This window comes from Pistacia vera, unplaced genomic scaffold, assembly GCF_008641045.1.
Source record: "Pistacia vera cultivar Batoury unplaced genomic scaffold, PisVer_v2 Contig124, whole genome shotgun sequence".
Classification (NCBI taxonomy): domain Eukaryota; kingdom Viridiplantae; phylum Streptophyta; class Magnoliopsida; order Sapindales; family Anacardiaceae; genus Pistacia; species Pistacia vera.
This window is the reverse complement of record NW_022195293.1, coordinates 1,278,767-1,288,744: the sequence shown is the minus strand read 5'-3', so window position 1 is coordinate 1,288,744 and position 9,978 is coordinate 1,278,767.

Genomic DNA, 9,978 nt, shown 5'->3' with positions numbered 1-9,978 from the left:
ATGTATTGCAAGGAAGCAATGTTTTCCACAGGAGCTTTGGAAACCATTGAAAAAACCTATCCTAAATACGGTTGCAGATAGAGGTCAAAGTATGATCACGGATGTGGTAGAAAACGTGGTTGTACTGTTAAACGAGAAAAAATTCACTCTAAGGGAAGTCCTAGTAGTGGATTACTTGGAGATAGATTTTATTCTCGGAAATAGCTTTCTGCGAGGTCAAGCAGAAGTTAGGCCATTTACTCAGGATAACGACCACATTATCCTTGGAGGACATAAAATCCCTACTCTTGCTAAGCCTGAAGTTTCGAAAGTGAGAAACGGTTTTAGACTGATGAAACTAAGGCAAGAAGTTGATCACATTGTTTTCCAAGTTTTGGAAACAAAGAATTGGTGGTTGAAATCCTCTTATGCGGAAGAAGTGGATGAGGCTTGTAATGTTTCCTTTCAAAGATTGTATCCTAGTTATCATACAAACCGGATCGCACGAGGTATGTCGCAGGAGGATGATCCCTATGGTGCATGCCTTGAGAGCACGGATAAATTCATACATAAGGAAAAAAATCTTGAAGGTTGAAAACGAGAGCCAAAAGAACTCTTTAAGGATTGAGGAACTTGTAAAATCCTTTAAAGAGGAACTTTCTCCATGCTTTGATGATCAACCATTAAAGTTATGGGAAAGGAACGGTATATATGCTTCACTTGAATTAAAAAGGAAGGATGATAAAATTGTGACCAAATCCTATCCTTATACTGTGTGTCTATATATATATAATGGAGCTATGGAATTGTTCGTTCCATGGAAAATCTTTAGAAAAGGTTTCTGTAGAGATCTTTTGACTAAAGGATGGATCGATACAATGCAAATTGACGTACAGGAAGCGATGGTGGATCCAAATATGCTTGATGCGGTTAAGCAAACGCTCTGTGTATTAAATCGGAAAATTGACCCCTTCACTTGCATGATTACTTCCTCATTGCAAGAGAGCTACGATGTTCAGCCTGTACATATATGGGAATTTCTTGTAGGAGAACCATGGTACCGAATTATGCTCGATAGTGGGATAAAGATGGGTTCTTTTGCATTAGGAGAAATTCAGAAGAAAGAAGAGGAAGATTGGACCAGGTTACACATTTCCAAAATGTTACTGGTTAAATCCAAACTGGAAGAGCTCGTTAGGGCAAATGCTACTGTCCATATTTAGAATGGAATTGCGGTAGTTATACCAGACAGGTATGCATTGATCCAGGATACTCTTTTTCAACATAATCAGGCCCAGCTGAGAACGCTAATAGAAGGGTTCGATTTAGCCCATCTACCGAAGCAAGCCTTAATGGAAGGTACTATTGATCTTCTAAAGTTGGTCCTAGCCCACGACCAGGAAGCCCAAGAAGATGCAACTCTAGAAGATTTTATTGATCTTATCGAAGTGGATAACTTCAAAGATTGATAAAAATCTGGAGAATGGAGATTTGGACAACCGGAAACGTCCAACACGTAATACGCTGANGATAAATTCATACATAAGGAAAAAATATTGAAGGTTGAAAACGAGAGCCAAAAGAACTCTTTAAGGATTGAGGAACTTGTAAAATCCTTTAAAGAGGAACTTTCTCTATGCTTTGATGATCAACCATTAAAGTTATGGGAAAGGAACGGTATATGTGCTTCACTTGAATTAAAAAGGAAGGATGATAAAATTGTGACCAAATCCTATCCTTATACTCCTGATGCAGAGGAGGAATTCAGTAAGCAAATACCAGAATTGCTAGAAAAGCAATTGATACGCGCCAGTAAAAGTCCACATTCTTCGCCAGCATTCATTGTCATGAATAGAGCTTAGCAGTTAAGAGGTAAAGTGCGGATGGTTATCGATTATAGGCAGTTAAATGAAAAAACCATTGACGATGCTTATAAGATACCAAACAAATCAGCTTGTTTGAATAAAGCTAGATTTGGAAAAATCTTCTCTAAATTTGATCTAAAGTCAGGATTCTGGCAAATCAGAATGGAGGAGTCAAACATTCCTTTGACGGCTTTCACCTGTCCGAAAGGATTGTTTGAATGGATGGTTCTACCTTTTGGACTTAAGCAGGCACCATCAATATTCCAGAGGAAAATGGATAAAGTCTTTGGAGATTTATCTAACTTTTGTGTAGTCTATATTGATGATGTTCTGGTTTTTAGTAAAACCATGGAAGAACATGTAAACCATCTTAGACTCGTGAGCAAAAGGTTCCTTGATAATGGAATGATTCTGTCTGAAAGAAAGGTAGAATGGTTTAAGAACAAGGTGATGTTCTTAGGCGTTGAGATAGCTGAAAGAGGTATTCAACTCCAAGAACATATCTCAAAGAAGTTCCTGGAATTTCCAGATGTGCTGGAAGATAAGCACATGTTACAGCAATTTCTTGGGTTAGCCAATTACATGCGTGACTATGTTCCTAATCTTGCTAATGTAATTAACGGCTTGACGCTTAAGGTTAGTGATAAAGTGCCCTGGAATTGGACACTTGAAGACACTAATTGTGTTAAGCGGACCAAAGCCTTGACAAAGCAATTAAAACCATTAAAACTCCCGGAAGATGAGGATAAACTCATTATAGAAAGTGATGCATCTCACTTGTATTGGGGAGGTGTGCTTAAGGCTAAGGGTACTAATAATATTGAACGAATTGTTCGATATGCGTCAGGAAAATTCTCTCCTGCTGAAATAAACTATCCTGTCCATGAGAAGGAAGTTTTAGCAGTGAAAGAATGTATTGACTGATTTCGATTGTTCGTAATCAGTCAGGAATTTACTTTAAGGACAGACTCTAAATATTTAAATACTTTTATGAAACTGTCTTTAAAGGATGACAAAGCTGGACTAATCAGATGGCAGATTTGGTTTGCAAATTATAGAATCAAATTTGAATATATTTCTAGTAAATCTAACTTTGTTGCTGACTTTTTGTCAAGACATTTTGCAGAAGAATTACAGGATAATGGCGGACAAGAAGGAAACTGGAAATCACTTCTCATGCTCCAAGTGTAAGCAACAGGGACATTTGAGAAGGAATTGTCCTTTGAAGGTTACTTCTACTTCAAAGGTTACTGCTAAAAAGGAGAAAACTGCGGATAAGCAGGTTGCTTCTTCTTCTAAGCAGGTTACTGCGGTAAAGCAGGTTGAAGGGAAGAATCATGACTATGATTTTGATACTTCGGATAGAAGAAACCCGAAATTTCAACGATTGTAGGGTGAAACTTCTACGAAGGAAAATACTTCTGAAAAGAGGGTTACTCTTAAGAAGGAAACAACTCAAAAAAAAAAGCTAAGGTTTGCTGGTCTTGTAAACAGGAAGGACATGAACAGGCTACTTGTCCACTGTCAAAGATCAAAAATTCTGAGGAATCATCGTCAGGCGCTACAAGCGTGGTAACGCACACTCCACAAAAAAAGCGGTTAATTGACGCAGATATTTGTGAGAGGTTTAGCTTTCCAGAAGGCGTAAGATTAACTTCAGCTAGTCAAACACTCTGGGAGAATCTGGAAACCCAAATTAGGATCGCGATGGCGACAATGAGGAGTTCAAAGGAACTGCTTTACTCTATGAAGCAGGAATTCAAAAACTTGAGGTCATGAGAAAATGTCATTTGTTTGACATGTCAAAACTCAAACTCGAGAATTTGAATGAATTAATAGTAAAATTGGGAAAAACTGACTTGACGGATGTGGTCCAAGGATTAGCGGTTTATCCTAATGGAGCTATGGAAATTTTCGTTCCATGGAAAATCTTTGGAAAAGGTTTCTGTAGAGATCTTTTGACTAAAGGATGGATCGATACAATGCAAATTGACGTACAGGAAGCGATGGTAGATCCGAATATGCCAGATGTGGTTAAACAAACGCTCTGTGTATTAAATCGGAAAATTGACACCTTCACTTACATGATTACTTCCTTATTGCAAGAGAGCTATGATGTTCAGCCTGTACAGATATGGGAATTTCTTGTAGGAGAACCATGGTACCGAATTATGCTCGATAGTGAGATAAAGATGGGTTCTTTTGCATTAGGAGAAATTCAGAAGAAAGAAGAGGAAGATTGGACCAGGTTACACATTTCCAAAATGTTACTGGTTAAATCCAAACTAGAAGAGCTCGTTAGGGCAAATGCTACTGTCCATATTCAGAATGGAATTGTGGTAGTTATACCAGACAGGTATGCATTGATCCAGGATACTCTTTTTCAATATAATCAAGCCCAGCTGAGAACGCTACTAGAAGGGTTTGATTTAGCCCATCTACCGAAGCAGGCCTTAATGGAAGGTACTATTGATCTTCTAAGGTTGGTCCTAGCCCACGACCAGGAAGCCCAAGAAGATGCAACTCTAGAAGATTTTATTGATCATATCGAAGTGGATAACTTCAAAGATTGATAAAAATCTGGAGAATGGAGATTTGGACAACCGGAAATGTCCAACACGTAATACGCTGACATGTATCCAACAAGCGAAAATAATACGTGGACCGTCAAGATTTTGCCGACAAAATTTAACGCATCATATTTAAAGGCAATCTTGAATATTGTGCATATGTAATAAACATATGTAAAATGTAATAAGTTGTTTTAAACATGGGAGACATATGGGACCCATGACATATTTTCTTTATTTTCTTTAAGTTACGTGTTAGGTTTTATTAGGATAAAGTCAAATCACATGTGTTTTGTGATTGACATTGTGTTTTGTAAAGTTTATCTTATTCACGGATTCAAAAATTTTGAAATCCGAACTTCTCTATATAAAGAGAAGCTTTTTACATTGGTAATCAGAGAAAAATTAATAATATTTTCAGTTTTGAAAAATTCTCTCGATCTCTTGTTTACTTTTCATTGTATACTCGAAACAAGAAAAGTGATCCATTCAAGACGATCGATATCCAGGTATGAATTAATCTGTTAAACTGAATCTATGAATTTTCTCTCCAATTAATTTACTAGGATGTTTAGTAATTAATTGTAATAATATTTGTAAGACTGGGTATTACAAATATTATGTGGGTGTAAATGGAGGTATCTAGGGGTGGGGTTGAATCGAAAATTTTAAGAGACGGTTTTCCCAAGAAAGTTGTATGAAAATATGTAGTTTCCAAAATGGACTTTCAACTTTCTTAATTTAATATAAATTATAAACTAAATAAACCAAGAGCAACAAACAAAATATAGCTTATTCAGCTTCTAAGCCTAAAATCGTCATTACATAAGTTTAACATTAAATTTATCATTGTTACCAAAATAGGCCGTGATAATATCAATTTTAAAGGGTAAAATTGTCATTTTGATATAAAGGGCTTTTTCTTAATTTTGCTATCAATATGGTACATAAGGATAAAATAGTAATTGATTCAATTTAATTTGTACACCTCATGACAAATTGTAACTTACTTTTTCTTTCTCCTCTTTTTTTTACCCATTGTTCTTCATCCCATAACCTTTTTTAGCTTTCTTTCTTCTCCAGTGTTCATTCTTCATTCATTTTCTCCTACTTTCATTTTTTTCTTGGATTTACCATGATTGCCATTAGGGTTGGGACTTGGGCATAAATAACTGAAATTGTTAGGGCCAAAAATCGTTATTTGCTCAAATAGGAAAACGGCCCTGACAGTGAGGAAAAAGCCAAGCCCAATCCCGATGCAACCCAATCCGGATTAGGCCCATTCGATACAAGATACAGTCGGCCCAAACCATCCGGGCACAAGCCTCATAATCCCACTCCACTTCCTGGATCCATGAGCGAATCCAAAGCCCACGACCCCCACATATCATTTTCCTATTCCTGATCAATCTCCTATTCAAGGTCACCTTCCTGTTCAGATCGCTTTCCTACTCGAAGTTACTTTCCTGATCGGGATCACCTTCCTATCCGGACACTGGTAAGACAGCTCACCACCGCCCTAATTTCTCTAGGATTTGCATCAGAGTCATACTAGGACTCCTACTCCCACCAAGATTGGGAGACCAGACAGTTACTATATAAGCAGAGGTCAGCCCTCTCACAAGGGACATTACATTACACTACACCTGAAGCTCTGACTTAAGAGCTTCACATCACTGTCGTAGTCACAGTCCCCGACTAGACTTCCGGTAACCTTTCTACTCCCTAACCCTCACTATACTAGCCTCTTTCAGCCTTGCTGACTTGAGCGTCGAAGTGCCTACGGCAAACACCACCCTAGTGTTTCCCGTTCGCTTCACTCGTTTGTTTCTCTACGTGTGCAGGTGTAGCGGATCGCTAGTGGCCTCAACCTCACGGGATCAGACCCCCCTTCCGTACAGGTAGACTCCTATGCTTACGGCAAACACCACCCTGGTGTTTTCCGGAAGCTTCACGCTTGCCCTTTCATGTGTGCAGGTCTAGCGGATTGTCAGTTGCCTCAACCTCACGGGATCAGACCTTATTTTCATTATGGTAGATTTTTTGCATCTACAGTTTGGTGCCCACCGTGGGGCCTTGACAATCATCTGCCAATGACGACTTATAACATGGGAGGTGACACAGAACTCCTTTTGACTGACAATGTTGATCAGAAAATCCCATCACGATAAGAATTTGTTTTTCTTTTCTTCGTTTGTTTTATCTATTCACATGCCATATTATATATATTCGTCATATCGTAATTTATTAAAGCTCATATTATTGTTCTAAATTAATAATAGCTTCATATTATTATTCTAAATTAATAATAGAATAATAATGTGTCAAAGTTTAAAGTGGTGTTCCTAAACCACTTGATTCATTGACTTTGCTTCAACAATCTCTCTTCTCTAATCCTTTGTTCAAATAAGGCAATAGCTTCTGTCTCTAACCTCTCTACACGTGCCTTTTCACTTCAATCATCAAACCACCAGGTGGTCCGCCACCATCATCAGAGCTTTGCAATGCATTACCCACCATAAAACCAGTCAATTTGTTCATTCAAGAAGATGTCGCAATACGCCAACATCTCCAGGACCTCCGCTCCATTAGAAGGTAACTCAAACTCGACTAGCCTTGATCCAATCCCAATTCAGCTTCACGGAGATTTGCCACCACTTTGAAACCCAAAACCTGTCCATCTGTTCTCCTAAAATTGCCCTAACAGCTTCTCCAATCACACAATAAAATCCCAAAAACACAGTAGTAATCCTCTCAAAACACCTAAATTCATCTACTAAACATGAAGAGAAACCCCCCAAACAAAACCTCGTAAGTGACACCACCCCACTCTCGCCTAATCTCCTTACCCCACCGTATTCCAAAACTCCAAACTCGAACCATCGCCCCTTCCCAACCAATACATATCAACTCAAACCACCTTCACATCACAATCTCCAACACACCTGTCATAGAAGCCCTCATGCTCCCCTCTATTTGCAAACTTTCCACTCCCCACTACAACTCAGCGCCACTAAACAACATGAGTTGTCTACTCAATGATATTTGGGTCTGCACATACAATATCAATGTGCCCATTCGGATCAGCCCAAAAGTGAATCACGTGCCCACTCAACTTCAACTGGTTCAGCTCCGACATAAAAAGTAACACCCCTCTCTCTACTCGATCCAGCAAGCATGGGTGGCAACACTTGAAGGGGAAATGTATGTGTCATTGTCTCCTTTTAACTACCACTCTATTTGGTTAAATCTTTCTCTATTCGGCCCATTACTTAAATACATGCAGCCCATTTTTCCATTTAGCTCACTCTTTATTCAGTCCATAACACATGCACACCATGCATATTAACTCTCCATTCGACTATTTGCTTAAAACATGCATGTCACTGCTCCAGCTTCAACCAAATGTTTTCAACTACAAAGTCAGTCACGCCGACTAGGCTACATAGTCCTCAAAGGTTTCAACTACAAGTCAATCACACCGACTCGACTGCAAGCTCCATACAAGCTCCACTTGGCATACACCATCGGATCGACCCTGCTCGATCCATGGATTTACACCTTCGGATCGACCTTGCCCGATCCACGGATTTATACCTTTGGATCGACCCTACTTCATCTACGAATTTACACCTTCGGATCGGCCCTGCCTGATCCACAGATTTACACCTTCGGATTGACCTTGCTCGATTCACGGATTTACACCTTCAGATCAGCCCTGCTCGATCCACTGATTTACACTTTCGGATCGACCCTACCCGATTCACGGATTACACCTTCGGATCAGCCCTGCCCGATTCACGGATTTACACTTTCGAATCGACCCTACTCGATTCACGAGTTTACACCTTCGAATCGACCCTGCCCGATTCACGAGTTTACACCTTCGGATCGATCCTGCCCAATTCACGAGTTTACACCTTCGAATCGACCCTACTCGATTCACGAGTTTACACCTTCAGATCGGCCCTGCCTGATTCACGAGTTTACACCTTTGATCGGCCCAGACCGATTTATAGATTTACACATTCAATTAGCCTAGACTGATTGAAGGACTTGCACCTCAAATCGACAAGTCATTGACCCAATCCACACAACGATCCATCCGACCTAACGAGCTACTATCATTAATCCACTCAGTCTGCACTCATTCGATTAAATCTACTCTCTAAGCTAAATACTCTTTAACTTAGAGAGTGGGGGGCTAACTGTTAGGGCCAAAAATCGTCTTGGGCTTGACGAGACCCAATAACGAAATAAACATGTCACGGCCCAAGGCTTCAACCCAATCCCGATTAGGCTTACACTTAAAATCACCTTGCGAACTACCCACTCTATGAGTTGGGCTATCCTATAAGTAAAGCTAAACTGGGTTTCAGTCCATTAGCCTGCAACAATCTATAAATAGGAAATCAGAATCCCATTCTATTTCCTCTTCTACCAAGATTCAAAATCTTAATAAAACTATTAAACTTAATCTGATAAAGTCAAGAAATCATATATCTTTCATGATAGGGATTATCTCACAAAAAAAAAAACTCAATATCCTACTAGGATTTCAACCCCTTGGGTTCACTATAAAAACAGAAGCTTGCTCTCTCATTAAGAGGCAATCTCTCATAGTCAATCTACACTACTCAAAACCATCTATTTGCTCCTAAAGTTCTTGGTCCAAAGAACCTGACGCCTCTGCCGTAGTCCTAAATTCCGACAAGACTCCTGGTAATTCTTCATCTCCTTAATTCTTATCAAATAATCTCTTTCAGCCTTGCTGACTTGAGCGTCGGGGTGCCTACGGTAAACATCACCCCGGTGTTTTTCGAAAGCTTCACGCTTGCCCTTTCATGTGTGCAAGTTCAGCGGATTGTCAGTGGCTTCAACCTCACGGGACAGACCCTATTTTCATGACGGTAGATTTTTTGCATCTACAGAAACCTAACCCGATTAAACACTACGATAGAGTTATTAGTGACTTCACTTTTATACCCATACTTTTGATTAATTGACTGTTTTTGTAAGGGAAAAAAAAAATAAAGGATAAACAAACAACTCAAACCCCTAACCCCTTGCAATGAAATCCAATATATTTTACCACCAAGTTACATACATTGATTATTTAGAATTTACCCAACATAAGTAAACTAGGTAAAATTATTGAATTTAGCATATTAAAATTTTGACAAATATATATCTGAGTTTTTGTAGAAAAGAATATCAATTTTTACCTCTAAAAATATATAAATTTTAAAAAATATATATTTTTAATTTACAATACTATTAAATTTTGCTAAATCTTTTTCACAAAATTTAATTTTTAATAAAAAGATAAATAAAAAATTTGAAATAAAAGTTGGAGATAGTACCCGCTATCTATTTTATCATATTGCCAACCAGATCTCATGTATTATAGATAAATATATTAAATTTGAAATATTTTGAGAATTATAAATTTTAAGTTTAAAATTTCAAATCCTACTTTACATATATTAATTTAGTATCATCAATTATCAAATATATTTAAGAATTTTTTTGATATATTAGATTTAATATTTTTAAATATCAAA